The sequence below is a fragment of the Trachypithecus francoisi genome, unplaced genomic scaffold (genome assembly GCF_009764315.1).
Source record: "Trachypithecus francoisi isolate TF-2019V2 unplaced genomic scaffold, Tfra_2.0 Lachesis_group20, whole genome shotgun sequence".
Taxonomy (NCBI): Eukaryota; Metazoa; Chordata; class Mammalia; order Primates; family Cercopithecidae; genus Trachypithecus; species Trachypithecus francoisi.
In genome coordinates, this window is record NW_022681466.1 from 39,488,933 (window position 1) to 39,506,010 (window position 17,078).

Here is a 17,078-nt window from a genome sequence, read left to right on the forward strand (position 1 = left end):
AATGGTCAATTATTTGGTTTTACCCCTGACTGTCTCTTCCATGATGGCATTTTGCGGATGCTTTTTAACATCTATTTATTAATCATCTGATCGGTATCACTAAAGATAATTAAAATTACTCTAGATAATGGTTGCATAGTCCAAAGGTATTTATGACCATCTCTTTACGGGACTGGGAACAAGATGAAACATTTTCAGAGGAAGTTCCATGAAGTTTATATTTAATTTATGTACCAAATGGCCATAAAAATCTGATGGACTATAAATAGGCCTTCGATAGGTATTAGTGGAGAAATAGGATTTAAATATGATTTAATAGCTTAATATTATTCAGAGAGAATCGCCATCCGTCTCAGAAGATCAAGTACAGAATTTGGTGGGCAACAACTGACACACTGCATGGTTCAAAAGCAGAACCTGTGTACAAGTAGGGGCGCAGATGAAAGCAATGATTTCAGCTCATCAAAAGGCAGAAATTGCTTTGAAATCATGTCCATTGGAAATCATTAACTTCTTTTCTGTAAGCTTGGCTTCTATTATCCCCTTGCCCCACATTAAAAGAAAAAAAAAAAAAAAAACTAAAATACTAGCTGAGATTTTGTCCTTGGAGGTATATCAGATAGATGGCATCCAGGGATTTTTAGTAAGAAATCCATTTTATAAAGATGATGGGTCTGAACGTACAAGGGGAAGAAGATTCAACGGTTCCCTTTTCAGAACTCTATCAAGTCATTTGCATTACTAGGAAGCCAGCCAGTGCCCTGGAAAAAGTTAACAAATAACCTTCCAGGCCTGAACAACTGAATAGCTTATTATTCAATGACTTGACTTTGGCAGAATTCAGTTCAGTGTTCACATTTGATATGCAAACACTATTCAGTACTGAAATGCACTTATGATGTACATCTCAATATCCTATGCAAAAGGGGATATCATGCTGAATTAATTCATTGAATCTAAGATGCCACCAACTATACCACCAAAAAAGAAAAAATGCTGCCACTTGTAATTGTAACATGCCATCAACTCTAATATGCGTTTCATTTGTAAAGTTGTTAAAACATGAAAAACAATGGCCATGTTATAACGTGCTGAATGTCTAAAGTGTGTACCAAGCTCTATTCTGTGCACTTTTCAGGCTTAACACATTTAATCCTCACAAATACCCTATGAGTGGGAACTATCATGATACTCATTTGACAGGGGCACAAGGAAGTGAAGTAACGTGCCTTAACTAGCTGCTAAAGAGTGGACTTGGGATTCAAAGACACCTAGTTTGACTCTAGTGCCTACGGTCTTCATCTTTTCTCCATTCTGCCATGGTTCTGTTGATGACTAACTTGGAACAACAGCATACATGGCTCTCACCTCTTGGAACAGAGCTGTGCCAAGCAGGATCCCTTACAGGTGAGAAAAACCCAAGGAAGGACTGTGTCCGAAACCAGAATCCCCAACCTCCAGGCAGGAGGCCACGAGGCAGAGGGTCTGCTGCTTGCACCAGTAACCACTCCTTTCTCCACTTTGGAAAAGTGAACTCAAAAGCCCCTGAAGACATGACTTATCAACTCTTGTCTGAGGATGCCTCCGGGTGGTGAAAAAGGAATAGGGACTGCAGACTTCAGAAACATGAGAACTTGGTACTTGCCCTCCAAAAGGACTCCCCAAGTTACACTGAGTTCCCCATTTGTGGATCTCCAAGAGTCCACTCTGAAGTGGTTCCCATGAGGTATAACTGAAGTGAAAGAAAAGAGAACTATGGTTTATGAAGCATTTGACATGCAGCATCTTACTGCATCCTCCCAATTCTCTCTGAAGTGGGTGCCATTTTCCCCTTTACACAGCTGGGGAAGTTCAGAACAGCGAAGTCCGTTATCACTCGGCTGCAGAGCCCTGCATTGGACCCTATTTGGTCGAAGGCTGGTGAGCTCTCTGATTCTAGTACAGAATCCTACTAACTGGGCCTGATCAGCTGCTAGCTTTTGGCAGATTCCTCAAGTGTTCTCCACCAAAATGCTCCACCACCCAAGATTGCTGTCCATCCTCTGTCATGAGCAATCCACCCACCGAGGCACCAACCACTGGACTCAACAAACAAACACAAAGCTCTAGGTAAATAAACAGCAAAGCTGTGCCTTATTTTTTTTTAAGTGACGTACATTGTATTCCCACTGTAATTATGAGGGGGAAAAGAAGCCAAACATTTGAGAAACAACTGCAGAGCCAGTGACTGAGGCTAACAATGGATCACAAAGAATTAAAGAGGTTTGAGTTTCATGGAACAGAAGACTCAGATGAATATCTTCTTTTTCAAAACTCAAAAGACCCATATCAAGAAGAATATAAAAAATCATATAAAAAACATGGCTCATGCATGTAATCTCAGCACTTTAGGAGGTCAAGGAGGGCAGATCGCTTGAGCCCAGGGGTTTGAGACCAGCCTGGCCAACATGGTGAAACCCTGTCTCTACTAAAAATATAAAAATTAGCATAGTGTGGTTGCATGCACCTATAATCCCAGCTACTTGGGAGGCTGAGGCAGGAGAGTCGCTTGAACCCAGGAAGCAGAGGTTGCAGCGAGCCAAGATCACACCATGGCACTCCAGCCTGGGTGACAAAGGGTGATTCCATCTAAAACAAAACAAAACAAAAAACCAAAAAGCCAAAATACAGCCACTATCCACCACTCGAACATATGTAATTATTTTGTCATATTTGATTCCGATTCTGTTCCTACTTAAAAAAAAAAAAGAGAAAATTTCACACTTATAGTTGAAATCCCTTCCTCTTCCACACCTGGCTGACAGCTATGATAAATTTATTGTGAACCTAGTCCATATTTTAAAATAAACTTCATATTTTATGTAACATATAAATGCATCTGCATCCATAAATAAGATATTCTTAAATGATTTTAATGGTTTCCATAGTCAGGTTTGTAAATCCTTTTGGAGTTTTTTTTTTTTTTAATATGGAGTGAGGTAGGGATCTATTCTTTTCTTTCTTTTCTTCTTGAGACAGGGTCTTTCTCTGTTGCCCAGATGGGAGTGTAGTGGGGCCATCATGACTCACTGCAATTTTGACCTCCCAGGCTCAAGTGATCGTCCTGCCTCAGTCTCACAAGTAGCTGGAGCTACAGGCCTGCATCACCATGCCTGGCTAATTATTTTTATTGTTTGTAGAGATGGGGTCTAGCTATGTTGCCCAGGCTGGTCTTGAACTCCCGGACTCAACTGATCCTCTTGCCTTGGCCTCCCTAAGAGCTGGGATTACAGGCATGAGCCACTGTGCTTGGCCTATTATTTTAGTTTTCCCTATGAAATGTCAACTAACTTAATGTCATTTACTGAGAAAGTGTTCTTTCCTTCCCACTGATTGGAGATACATTATCTATTATGTATCAAATTCACATGATCAGTTTACATTTATTTCTATCTTTGTGCCAATACCGAATTCTTTCATATGATTTTGTTATCAGATATGATGAACTTCACCTCCTTGTTCTTTGTTCAAAATTTCTCTCAGTTATCTTTGGACTTTTATTTTTCCATCTGATTTTACATTTTGTGACAATCCTGTTGAGATATTGATTGGAATTACATTTAATTTGGAGAATGATTTAGGAAATCACTTATTTCTTTACAGTATTTAGTTTTTTGATCCATGCACATGGAGTATTTATTACTTGTTCAGGTCTTTGTTAGGTCCTTTGATAATAATTTTGTCTAGAATAGTTAGATTTGTTCTTGGGTACCTTAAAGTTGTGTTGCTATTGATAATGGGATTAATATATTCTAATTATTACTTATATATGGAATATTATTGATATTTGTAAGTTGATCTGATATCCAGTAACCCTTCTGAACTATAGCATTTTAATATCATTTTTAACTATTTAGTATTCTATTTAAGATAATTTGTAAATTCTCTTAGGTTTTCAATTTAGACACACTGTCTGCCTATAACAAAATTCTTTTATTTTTGGTTACATTCCTTATATCATTTTTTGCTGTTTCAATTTTAATTTAAAAAAATCATTGTGCTGGATGTGGTGACTCACTCTTATAATGGCAGCACTTTGGGAGGCTGGGGTGGGAGGATCATTTGAGCCCAGGAGTTCAAGACCAGCATGGGCAACACAGCGAGATGCCCACCTCTACAATTGAGAAAAAAAGAGGCCGGGCGCGGTGGCTCAAGCCTGTAATCCCAGCACTTTGGGAGGCTGAGACGGGTGGATCACGAGGTCAGGAGATCGAGACCATCCTGGCTAACACGGTGAAACCCCGTCTCTACTAAAAAATACAAAAACTAGCTGGGCGAGGTGGCGGGCGCCTGTAGTCCCGGCTACTCGGGAGGCTGAGGCAGGAGAATGGCGTAAACCCGGGAGGCGGAGCTTGCAGTGAGCTGAGATTCGGCCACTGCACTCCAGCCCTGGCGACAGAGCGAGACTCCGCCTCAAAAAAAAAAAAAAAAAAAAAAAAAGAGAAAAAAAGAAAAAAATAGCTGGGCATGGTGATGCGTTCATGTAGTCCCAGCTACTAAGAAGGCTGAGATGGGAGGATTGCTTCAGCCCAGGAGATTGAGGCTGCAGTATGCCGTGACGCACTGCACTCCAGCCTGGGTGGCACAGCAAGACCCTGTCTCCAAAAATAAACAAACAAACAAATACATAAATAAATAATTGTGACTTTAAATCTTAATATAATGTCAAACATGTCAAAAAATTGCAAGAATATAAAAAAAATCAAGAAACATCAGAAAAATCCCTGAACACCCTTTACCCAGATTCTCCAGCCGTTAACATTTGCTTCTTTGGCTTTGTCTTTTACATTTGAGAGAACGTTGCAGATATGTCCCGTGACCCCTAGATATTTCAGGGTGAATTTCCTAAGAACAAGGAGAGTCTCTCACCTAATTACAAAACAACGATCAAAATCAGAAAGTTAAACATTGATATAACACTATTATCTAATCCTCAGTCTCCATTTAAATTTTGCCGATTACTGAGTAATACCCTTTGAGCTCTTTTTCTCCAGTTTAGGTTCCAGTCCAGGATCATACTGCATTTAATTGTCTTGTCTCTTTAGTCTTCTTTAATCTAAAATAATTCATCAGCCTTTCTTTGTCTTTCAAGACCTCAACAATTTTGGAGAGTACAGGTCAGCTATTTCATAGAATCCCATCAATCTGAGTTTGTGTAAAGTTTCCTTATGATTAGATTTAGCTTATGGGGTTTTTCTGTTTGTTTGTTTGTTTGTTTGTTTTGACAGGAACACCACAGAGATGATGTGTTTTTTTCAGGACATCATATCATTTCTGATGCTACTTTGTTCCAGGATTGATAACGTTACAGACATTTGGTTAAGGTGGTATACACCAGGTTTGTCTACTGTAAAATTCTTTCTTTCTCTTTTTTTTGAGACGGAGTTTCGCTCTTGTTGCCTAGGCTGGAGTGCAATGGTGCAGTCTTGGCTCAATGCAACCTCCACCTCCCAGGTTCAAGTGATTCTCCTGCCTCAGCCTCCCCAGTAGCTGAGATTATAGGTGCCAGCCACCAGGCCCGGCTAATCTTTTTGTACTTTTAGTAGAGATGGGGTTTCACCGTGGTCTCCAACTCCTGACCTCAGGTGATCCACCCACCTCCATCTGCTAAAGTGCTGGGATTACAGGTGTGAGCCACCATGCCCGGCTGTCTATTATAAAATTATTTCTATTTCCATTTTCCATTAATAAGTCATTTGCAGAGAAATACTTAGTCCATGTAAATATCCTGTTCCTCATCAAACTTTTCACACACCAGTTTTAGCATTCAATGATGTTTACTATTAAATCAATTACTATTATGATGGTTGCAAATGGTGATTTTCTTCTACAGGTAGGCTCTAAGGTTGTGTATTTGCTCAAACTTACATTACACAAAAAATAGTTTCAGTACTATTAGCCCATACTACAGTAAGAAACACACTTATGATTTAGAATTCAATATTTGTTTACAATTCTTATTGTCTTCCGACTGAGGATATATAGTCAAAGTGCCGTGTAATTGAGAATTCCTTGGGAAAGGTCTTTTTCTCTCCTTTTCAGTGTGGCTATTTTATTTCTTTTAAAATACAGTTAGGTTCGTTTATTTCTGTTTTAATTCTATTTTAGTATCTTCCACCCCACCAACCCCCTGCCTAATCCCTGTTGATTCGGTTTCATTATTTTTGAGCGGAGAAAACATTAACATGATTTCAAAAGTTGAATGATTCAAAAAGGTATACTCCCAGAGGTAGTGCTCCTCTCTCCATCTCCACTCTGTTTCCACACACCCCACCTGCAGGCAGCCAATCTCATTATTTTCTGGTTTGTCCTCTCTATATGTCTTTCTTTTTTTTTTTCTTTTCTTTTCTTCCTTTCCTTCCCTTTCCTTCCTTTCCTTCCCTTCTCCCTTCCCTTCTCCCTTCTCCCTTCCCTTCTCCCTTCTCCCTTCTCCCTTCCCTTCCCTGTTGGAGTGCAGTGGCATGATCTCGGCTCACTGCCAACTCCATCTCCCGGGTTCAAGAGATTCTCCTGCTTCAGCCTCCCAAGTAGCTGGGATTATAGGCATGTGCCATGACGTCTGGCTATTTTTTGTATTTTTAGTAGAGATGGGGGTTTCACCATGTTGGCCAGGCTGGTCTCGAACTCCTGACCTCAGATGATTCACCTACTCCAGCTTCCCAAAGTACTGAGATTACAGGTGTGAGCTACCGCACCCAGCATTGGTGGTGATATTTTGAAACGGTGTGACTATCCTGTCCCCAGCACCTGTTTTGCTCAATGGTCTTAGCATCCATTGATGGTTTTTTTTTTTTTTTTTGAGTCAATTATTACTACAGTGGTTAGAAAATGGACATTCAGACCTTGATACTTGGTATTGCCTCTCTAGCCCCAAACTCCAGTTTCCCAACATGATTCAGCACCAGGTCTTTGCTGACAATGCTTTTGACCAGTTTGGTTAACTCTCTCCCTCACGTTTGATACTAGCACATCTGCGTAGGCAGGTCTTTTTGGATTTATCACAGCACCTGTGAACCAGGCCTAGACAGAAAGCAGACACTACTTTAAGCTGTCTTCTACTAAGGATTATCAGTGGTAAGTTCTCGCTTCTTTGAATGCAGAGGTAAGCTGTGTTGTCACTATACCTCTGAGAATCAGAAAGCGAGCCCTTGTGTGCTGGACATTCTTTTTGCTCATGTGTTTTTTACATGCAGGTCTCAGATCACAAATTGTACCACAAATAGCAGTGGCCACATCTTAAAGAATCAAACACGATCTGTTTTCCATTGTCCTCAAAATGATACCATTAGACATAGATTGAATAAGAACATTAACTTTCCACTTCACAGACCAAAGTAGATAATAATCCTTCCAAACTGCAAAGGGGAGTGTTTTGTGCAACCTCCTTTTTAACAGGTGCTGACTTATTAGAGAAAATTGCAGATTTTGTAGGTGGCTGGTTATAATAATCTAAGGTTAAAAACAGAACGATAAAAGTTGAAGACATCAGAGATCACGTCTAAAAATAAAGCAAATGCTTTTTTTCTTTCTGTAATCCTCAATTAGAAGCCATTTAAGGAAAAGATAATCAGCTCCAGAGACCTGTAAATATGGATTCTGCAGTTCCCACTGGCACTCCTGCTTTACAAATTAATTTTAGTACATTTTGCAATGTGTTAACATCCATCCATCTATGTTGTCCTCTTGGAGTTACAAATACAAATGCAGTTGTCCTCGATCTTGGCCGAGGGGGATATATTCTGAGACTCCCATTGGATGCTTGAGACCTCAGATAGTACCAAACTCTAGATACTCTCTCTTTTTTTTTTTTTTTGATGTGATAACCGAGACAGCTACTAAGTGACTAACAGGTGTGTAGCATGTACAGAGCAGAGATGACGGACGAAGGGAGGCTTCGTGCCCTGGGTGGGATGGGGCAGGATGGTACGCGATTTCATGTTGCTCCTCAAAACAGCATGCAATTTAAAACTTATGAATTGTTCTTTTCTGGAATTTTCCAGTTAATATTTTTGTACCGCATTTGACTGCAGGGAACTAAAACTGCAGAAAGTGAAACCTCGGAGAAGCAGGGACTACTATGCTAATTAGAAAACAAACTTCACGGCTGGGCGCAGTGGCTCATGCCTATAATCCCAGCACTTTGGGAGGCCGAGGTGGGTGGATCAATTGAGGTCAGGTGTTCAGCCTGGCCAACATGGTGAAATCCCATCTCTACAAAAAATATAAAAATTAGCTGGGTGTGGTGGCGCACACCTGTAGTGCCAGCTACTAGGGAGGCTGAGGCAACAGAATCATTTGAACCCAGGAGGTAGGGGTTGCAGTGAGGCGAGATCGTGCCACTGTACTCCAGCCTGGGTGACAGAGTGAGACTCCATTTCAAAAAATAAAAAAGAAAGAAAACAAACTTCATGATGACTATTGCAACAGCAAGCTTCAATAAATACAGCTCTCCTGAAATGATAAAATTCCCTCTTTGTCAGCTGGTAACTTCTAGGGGAAGCTACTTGTAAGTCAGGAGGAGAACGTTTTTCTCCAAAGCCATGCAAGTTGAGCCCAGTAAAGACATTGAGATGTTTATGCAATTTACCCGAAGGAGGCACCCAGAGGGAGAAATTAGATCTCTCTAACTAAATCTTTGTGGTTAAATTAATGAGATCGTTTATTTCCTAAAACTAAGCACAGCCCAGTGATTGAAAATTGAGTCTTAACCAAGGAATAAAGATAACAATGAGAAGCTGGACCTGGAAGCCATCAGAAGGTCCCTCTTAGGACCTGGGCATTCTCTATCTTGGAGCATCTAGAAACTTCTCTTTTCTGTCACTCCTCTTCCTAGATAAAAATCATGACCCACATCCCTCTCTGAATGCCAGATTCATATATATATATATATATCTCCAACTTCTTCTTCTTCTCTGTTGCCCAGGCTGGAGTACAGTGACTTGATCATGGTTCACTGCAGCCTTGGCCTCCTGGGCTCAAGCGATCCTCCCACCTCAGCCTCCTGAGTAGCTGGGACGACAGGTGTGTGCCACCATGTCCAGCTAATTAAAATTTTTTTTTAGTAGAGATGGGGGGTCTCACCATGTTGCCCAGGCTGGCCTTGAACTCTTGGCTGCAAGCGATCCTCCTGCTGTGACCTCCCAGAGCACTGGGATTATAGGCGAGAGCCATCATGCCTGGCCAATATCCAACTTCTTGCCCCTCATTTCCACTTGGAAGTCTCATTGGTATCTGAAACTCATCATATCTAAATGGTGCTCTTGCTTTTCTTCTCAGAACCTGCTTCTCCTCCACTGTTTCCTATGGCAATGGCACCACCACTTATCCAGGGCCTCTAGGCAGAGCTAGAAAGCCTGAGATCATGCTTATTTTGTCCCCCTCTCAGGCCCCACATCAATTCTAACACAAAGTCACTCTGTTTTCAAAATAGATCTCTTCTTCCCCTCTTTATCCTCTGCCATCTTTCCAGCTCAAACCACCATCTTGATCTGGATCATTCCAATAGTCTGACAACTGGACTCCCTGCTTTTGGTCTTTCCTTTCACTAATTCTCCACAGAACAGCCAGAGCAAACATTTTAAAAACATAAGTCACCCAATGTAATGGGCTGTCCTAATCTGGATTCTGGAACAGAAGTAGAAGTACATTATTGGGAAAACTGGTGAAATCTGAATAAAGTCTGTAGTTTTGGCAGTGGAATCATGGTTGGGTAAGGGGAAACTGGGCAGAGGGTACTTGAGAACCCTGTGCACAATCTTTGCAAGTTTAGTATAAATTTTTTTTTCTTTCTGAGATGGAATTTCGCTCTTGTCGCCCAGGCTGGAGTGCAGTGGCACAATTTCGGCTCACTGCAACCTCCATTTCCCGGGTTCAAGTGATTCTTCTGCCTCAGCCTCCTGAGTAGCAGGGATTACAGGCATGCACCACCATGCCCACCTAATTTTGGTATTCTTTTTTTTTTTTTTTAAAGTAGAAACAGGGTTTCACCATGTTGGCCAGGCTGGTCTTCTCAAACTCCTGACCTAGGTAATCTGCCTGCTTCAGCCTCCCAAAGTGCTGGAAAATGAGCCACCGCACCCAGCTAACTTTAGTATAAATTTAAAATTATTCCAAAATAAAAAAATTTTTAAAACTCCATGAACAACATCTTGTCACTCCTTTGTTTAAAATCCTTGAATAAATTTCCACTGCACTGAAATCCACACTCTGCTGTGGCCCCATAGCTCTTACATAATCTAGCTTCTATTACATTTTCAACCTCAGTTCCTGCCAGTCTACTTACTCTCACTCCTAATGCTCTAGCCAGCGGTTTTCCAACAGTTCCTGGAATATGTGAGGCTGTGTCAGGAGCCAGGGCCTTTGTTCCCTGCATTAGTTCATGGGGTCAGCCATAACAGAACACCACAGATTGGGTGGTGTAAACAACAGAATCTAATTAATTGTCTCACAGCTCTGGAGGCTGAAAGTTCAAGACCAACGTGTCTGCAGGGCTGATTTCTTTGGAGACCTCCTCCTTGGCTTGCGGATAGGCTGCCTTCTCCGTAAGTCTGCACATGTTGCACCCTAAGAGTCTGTTTGTTTGTTTTTGAGACAGGGTCTCTCTCAGTCACCCAGGCTGGAATGCAGTGGCACGATCTCGGCTCACCGAAACCTCTGCCTCCCGGGTTCAAGTGATCCTTCCATCTCAGCCTCCTGAGTAGCTGTGACTACAGGTGTGCGCCACCACACCTGGCTAGTTTTTGCATTTCTTATGTACAGATGGGGTTTCGCCATGTTGCTCAGGCTGGTCTTGAACTCTTGAGCTTAAGCGATCCGCCTGCCTCAGCCTCCCAAAGTGCTGGGATTCCAGGTGTGAGCCACCGACTGCATCCAGCCTAGAGTCTCTTTATGTGCCCAAGTGTTCTCTTCTTATCTGAACACCAGTCAGACTGGATTAGCGCCTACTCTAATGGCCTCATTTTAACTTAATCCCCTCTTTTAAGGTCCTGTCTCCATGAATAGTCACATTCTAAAGCTTCCACATATGAATTTGGGGTGGAGGAACATATATCTCATCAGGCTGGCTTCTTCCCATACTCGAGCCTCACACGGACTTTTGTCTTCCCAGAGGCCTTTCTGACCACATGGCCTCAGGCTGAACTCCCTCTAGCCTGTTTACAGCTTTCCTAGCAGTTAGCACTGCTGTAATTCTTTTGTTTGTTTATTTGCCTATTACTTGCTTCCCCCACTCCATGATTAATGGAGGGCTGGTTTGCCTTTCTTTTTTTTTTGACAGAGTCTTGCTCTCGTTGCCCAGGCTGGAGTGCAATGGCACGATCTCAGCTGACCACAACATCTGCCTCCCAGGTTCAAGTGATTCTCCTGCCTCAGCCTGCCGAGCAGCTGGAATTACAGGCATGCGCCACCATGCCCAGCTAATTTTTTGTATTTTTTAGTAGAGACGGGGTTTCTCCATATTGGTCAGGCTGGGCTCGAACTCCCGACCTCAGGTGATCTGGCTGCCTCAGCCTCCCAAAGTGCTGGGATTACAGGCGTGAACCACTGAGCCCGGCCTGGAGGGCTGGTTTGTCTTAATGCTTTATCCCCGATCCTTCTCCTAATGCCTGGCTCATAGTAGGTGCTCAAAACTTGTTGAACAGCAAATGGTTTATTGATACTTGAGACAAAATTAGAGTCTCATTGGGTAATCATCATGCGTGCAGTTAATCCCGAGGTGTGGCCATCACAGTAATCATGTCTCATATTTGCATAGCACTTTACAGTTTATGAAGTGCTTCCGTGTAAACGAACCTCTATGCATCCCCCATACCCTGATGGAAGCATTATTTATTCTATTTTTTTAAAACAAAGAAACCAAGCCTTGCTTGCTTACATTGATAACTGGAACTTCAATACTGATCTTTCTGTTTCACAAAGAACAACTTTGTGTTCTTTCATTACCACACAGAGGAACTAGAAATGAACTACATTCCAGACACTTCTTTTAGGCAGCCTCCAAGGAGACCTCTGTGAAAGACAGAGCTTCAGGTTTCCAGGAACTAAACTGGACATTCTCTCCATTTTATCAGAGGAGTTTCTTTGCCAAGGAATAATGTCCTTGGTGATATGTGGCTAATAAGAATACATATGTTACCCAGGTCTTTTTACTGTGTGAGTGGGAGTGGAATGGAGTGGGGTTTATATGTGCCTTTTGTAAACTGTCATATTTCCAGGAGTATAAAGAAGTGAAGACATTTGGAGAACCTGTTTCTGTTTTCCTAAGTGTTGGTTTTAAATAGTACTTACTATTTCCTTAAATCTATAGTTCTCAGTCTTGTTGCCCCTCAGATTCACCTGGGGGAGCTGTAAAAATCCCAATGCTGGCCGGGCGCGGTGGCTCATGCCTGTAATCCCAGCACTTTGGGAGGCTGAGGCGGGTGGATCATGAGGTCAGGTGATCGAGACCATCCTGGCTAACACGGTGAAACCCCGTCTCTACTAAAAATACAAAAAAAAAAAAAATTAGCTGGGCATGGTGGCGGGCGCCTGTAGTCCCAGCTACTCAGAAGGCTAAGGCAGGAGAATAGCATGAACCCGGCAGGTGGAGCTTGCAGTGAGCTGAGATCATGCCACTGCACTCCAGCCTGGGAGACAGAGTGAGACTCTGTCTCAAAAAAAAAAAGGAATCCCAATGCCTCAACCCCACCTCAGACAAATGAAATCAGAATCCCCAGGGCTGGGACCGCAGCCCCAGTGATGGCTAAAGCTTCCCAGGTGATTTTTTTTTTTGGTGGGGGGGGAAGGAGACTTGCTCTCTTGCCCATGCTGGAGTGCAGTGGTATGGTCTCGGCTCACTGAAACCTCCGCCTCTCGGGTTCAAACAATTCTGCCTTGGCCTCCCCAGGGGCTGGGATTACAGGCATATGCACCACCATACCCAGCTAAATTTTGTATTTTTAGTAGAGACGAGGTTTCACCATGTTGGCCAGGCTGGTCTCGAACTCCTGAGCTCAAGCCATCCTCCCTCCTCAGCCTCCCAAAGTGCTGGGCTAAAGGTGTGAGCCACCCCGCCTGGCCCTGGTGATTTTAATAGGTAGCTGTGATTGAGAACTGCTGGTCTAGATCTTCACGGTGCTGGGGACAGCATAGCCAATGTCTCCTAAGGGAACATATCAGGTTCAGCCTCAGGGTAGACTCTAAAACTTCTCACACTCCCAGCTGGAGAATTCGGTGTTCTGGGAGGGAATGTTCTGTCCTTCATGCTCATTGGCTGGTTTAGACCAGCCTGCACCCAGGACCCGTTAAATAAAAATCCCAGGGGGCTGGGACCTGATGTGCAGGCAAGGTTGGGAAGCACTGCTTTAAGTGCTGTCTGCTTTGTTTGGAAGAGGAAGTAAAGTAGCAAGGCTGCCCCCATTAACCCCATTGAACACCAGTAACCTGGCAGCCGTCACCACATGAGCAGCCTCTCGTTCAGCTGAACCAGGCAGTGCTAAGCACGGACTCTCCCAGGTCTAGATTTATGGCCCTGGACAAACAACAGAACCTTACCTTGGCATGGTGCCGTCCTCCCTAGCACTAAGGAAGGCCCAAATAATTCTCATAAGTATGTGCATAAAATAAATGGGCCTCAATTTAAGACAACTTCCCCACTGCATCCTGGTTAATGTAATCACAGTTTGCAGGTTTTCACAATCATACATATACTGGTTTTATTTTTAACAAGGAAGAGAAGATATTTATATCTACTCATACTGCCACTATTTTTTTCTTACTAGATACTGGGTCGTGTGAAAAAATTACTTATATGGTAATTGATAATAGGATAACAACATGTACTCAATTCAACCACTATCATCAATATGACTATCAGTAGCCTCTTTCAATTTAATTATTGCTTCTTATCGTCATCAATTTCATTAAATTTTTGGCAGGTACAGGAGGAAACAGTGTAGATAGCAGTATGAAGGATGGTAGCTGAATGATAAGAGTGTACACCCAGAAAGTGCAAAGAAATGAACTGAGTTTATTAAATAGTTTGGAAATGTGGTGAGACAAGAGAATGATCCACTACTGCACTGCTTTCCTTAGCAACTCTGCCTCCCACCAAAAACTCCACACTCAACCCAGGACAGAAAAAGAGCACACCAGCATATGCCTTGGCTTAAAACACCAGTTTTGAATCCCTGGCTAGATAAAGCTAGCATTTAGGAATTAAAGAATTGTTAGATAAATATATATTTCTCATGTTCAGATTTTGAAGTATTAACAAGTATGAATGGAAATGGATGCAGCCCTCCTTTTCTTCTCTTTTCTTTTTTTTTCTTTTTTGAGACAGAGTTCCATTCTCGTTGCCCAGGCTGGAGTGCAGTGGCACAATCTCTGCTCACTGCAACCTCTGCCTTCTGGGTTCAAGCAATTCTCCTGCCTCAGCCTCCCGAGTAGGTGGGATTACAGGTGCACGCCACCACGCCCTGCTAATTTCTCTATTTTTAGTAGAGATGGGGTTTTGCCATGCTGGCCAGGCTGGTCTCAAACTCCTGACCTCAGTTATCCACCCACCTCAGCCTCCCAAAGTGCTGGGATTACAGGTGTGAGCCACTGCACCTGGCCGCAACCCTCCTTTTCTGCCTCTCTGGGATCAACCTTGAACCTGCTGGACAACCAATTGCTGCTGAATATGTAAATTAGAGGAGGGCAAATTGGCAAAGAAGTCTAATAAAGTGGGGCTGGGCTGTGTGGTCCAATGGCCTCAGGAGCAAGACCGGGGGTCCGTGGAGCAGAGTCAAGCAGAGCCTGGGGGGGCAGGAGGTGGGAACTGGGCCAAAAACACATTTAGGGCCTCTTCAGTGTAACAAGATGGCAGGACTGGGGCTTGGGCAAGTTGGGTGCCATGACAGAGAGACAAGGAGCAGGTCCCCTGGGCAGTTCCAGAGTCCACAGGCTGGGGAGAGGTAGGCAAGCGGGGCTACAACAGCTGAGATTTCTCCTAGAGAAAGCAAACTGTGTCCAAGGACTGCTCGGAGTGAAGAGGTGATCGGTGCTTCTCTTGCAGGCCAGCCTAAGTCTCAAAGGGGCCTGGCCCTTGGCATGGGCCTGGATCCTGATTGTAAGGTGGATAACCTGTTATTTTAAATTCCTAGGAGGGTAGTCAAAAATCCTTAGCACCTGCCAAAAAAGGGATGTATAATAATACATAATCACCATATGAATTTTGGGGACTATTTGAACTGGGCAGAGGATAAACCAGATTACAGTGGTCCCACCAATCTATAGCAATCACAGTGAGACCACGTGTCCCCTCTGTGCCTCTTTTTTATTTCTAGGTGTCACTGTGTCACCCAAGCTGGAGTGCAGAGGTGCAAACATGGTTCACTGCAGGCTTGACCTCTTGGGCTCAAGCAATTCTCCCACCGCAGCCTCCCAAGTAGGGAGCTGGGACCACAGGCGTGTATGCCACCATGCCTGGCTAATTTTTTAATTTTGCAAAGATGGGGGTTTCCGCATGTTGCCCAGGCTGGTCTCAAACTCCTGACCTCAGGTGATCCATCCACCACGGCCTCCCAGAGTGCTGGGATTACAGGTGTGAGCCATAGCACCTGGCCTCTCTATACCTTTTCAAATGGAGAGCTGTTTTGAATGAACTCATGGAGACAGAGACATAGAGAAAAAGAGAGAAAGCAAGGAAATTTGTTTGGAAAGACTAAAAGATAATTTAAAAATTTTTTTCCAGCCAGGCATGGTGGCTCATGCCTGTAATCCCAGCACTTTGGGAGGCCAAGACAGGCAGATTGCTTTAGTCCAGGAGTTTGAGACTAGCCTAGGCAACATGGTACAATCCCATCTCTTAAAAAAACACAAAAATTAGCTGGGCATGGTAGTGTGTGCCTGTAGCCCCAGTTACTTAGTGGGGCTGAGGTGGGAGGATTGCTTGAGCCCAGGAGGTAGAGGCTGCAGTGACCCGAGATCGTGCTACTGCACTCCAGCCTGGGTGACAGAGCGAGACCCTGTCTCATAAAGAAAAAAAAAATTCCCCCATATTTTCATATTATGCCAGGAAAAGCAATTCAGGCAACTGAACTTTATTATCCTTTTCATGAGAGTCCACAGCTACACGAAAATAGTCAAGCTTACTTCAATATCCAGTGACCGTTTTAAAGAAGTACACTGAAATATGGAAGGTGGTACAGCCAGGAAAAATCATGATGGGGAAGCATACTTCATGGCATGTTAAAAATAACATACTTTATGATTCAATTCAGGAGGAATTGGTTACAAAATAAATTTGTCCATAATCTGCAACATGAACCAAATCGCTAACAGAAGTCATCTCTAAATTGTGGGACTGCTATTGGTTTTTCCTTTCTTTTTTCGATACTTTCTTTTTGCATTTTCCAAGTTTGAATAGCCATGTATTAACTTTTTTTTTTTTTTTTTTTTTTTGAGACAGAGTCTCGCTCTATTGACAGGCTGGAGTGCAGTGGTGCAATCTGGGCTCACTGCAACCTTTGCCTCCCAGGCTCAAGTGATTTTCCTGCCTCAGCCTCCTGAGTAGCTGGGACTACAGGCATGTGCCACCACGCCCGGCTAATTTTTTGTATTTTTAGTAGAGATGGGGTTTTGCCATGTTGCCCAAGCTGGTCTTGAACTCCTGAGCTCGGACAATCCGCCTTGGCCTCCCAACATGCTAGGATTCCAGGCGTGAGCCACCGCGCCCAGCCTACTTTCTAATCAGAAAAAAAATCACTATTTTATAAGGATTCAAGTTTAAACACAGTGTGACACTGTTTTAGACATGGTGGTTTTGATGAAGTTGGCCAGCAACGCGCCTGTGATTTCGGCCTGTGACAGGAAAATGGCCCTAAACATTCCCCTTTGGGCTGCCACTTCAAGGAGACACGAATGATGGGGTTCCTGAACACAGTGGTAGGATAGTACTTTTGCCAGCTGTATACTCTCCTCTAGGAAGTTCCATGAACTTTGGGGAAGCCCTGAAGCTTCCAGATCCAGGTTCTTCCTTTCAATGGGTCCTGAGGGAACCCACAGCCTAATCCCAGGTG

The 17,078-nt window shown here is 43.3% G+C and overlaps 1 protein-coding gene across 4 annotated transcripts in view; it reads right to left on the reverse strand.

Moving 5' to 3' along the window:
* The window catches only part of PITPNC1 (phosphatidylinositol transfer protein cytoplasmic 1), a 327,211-nt gene that overhangs the window by 101,443 nt on the left and 208,690 nt on the right, over nucleotides 1-17,078 (reverse strand). The window lies entirely within an intron of this gene.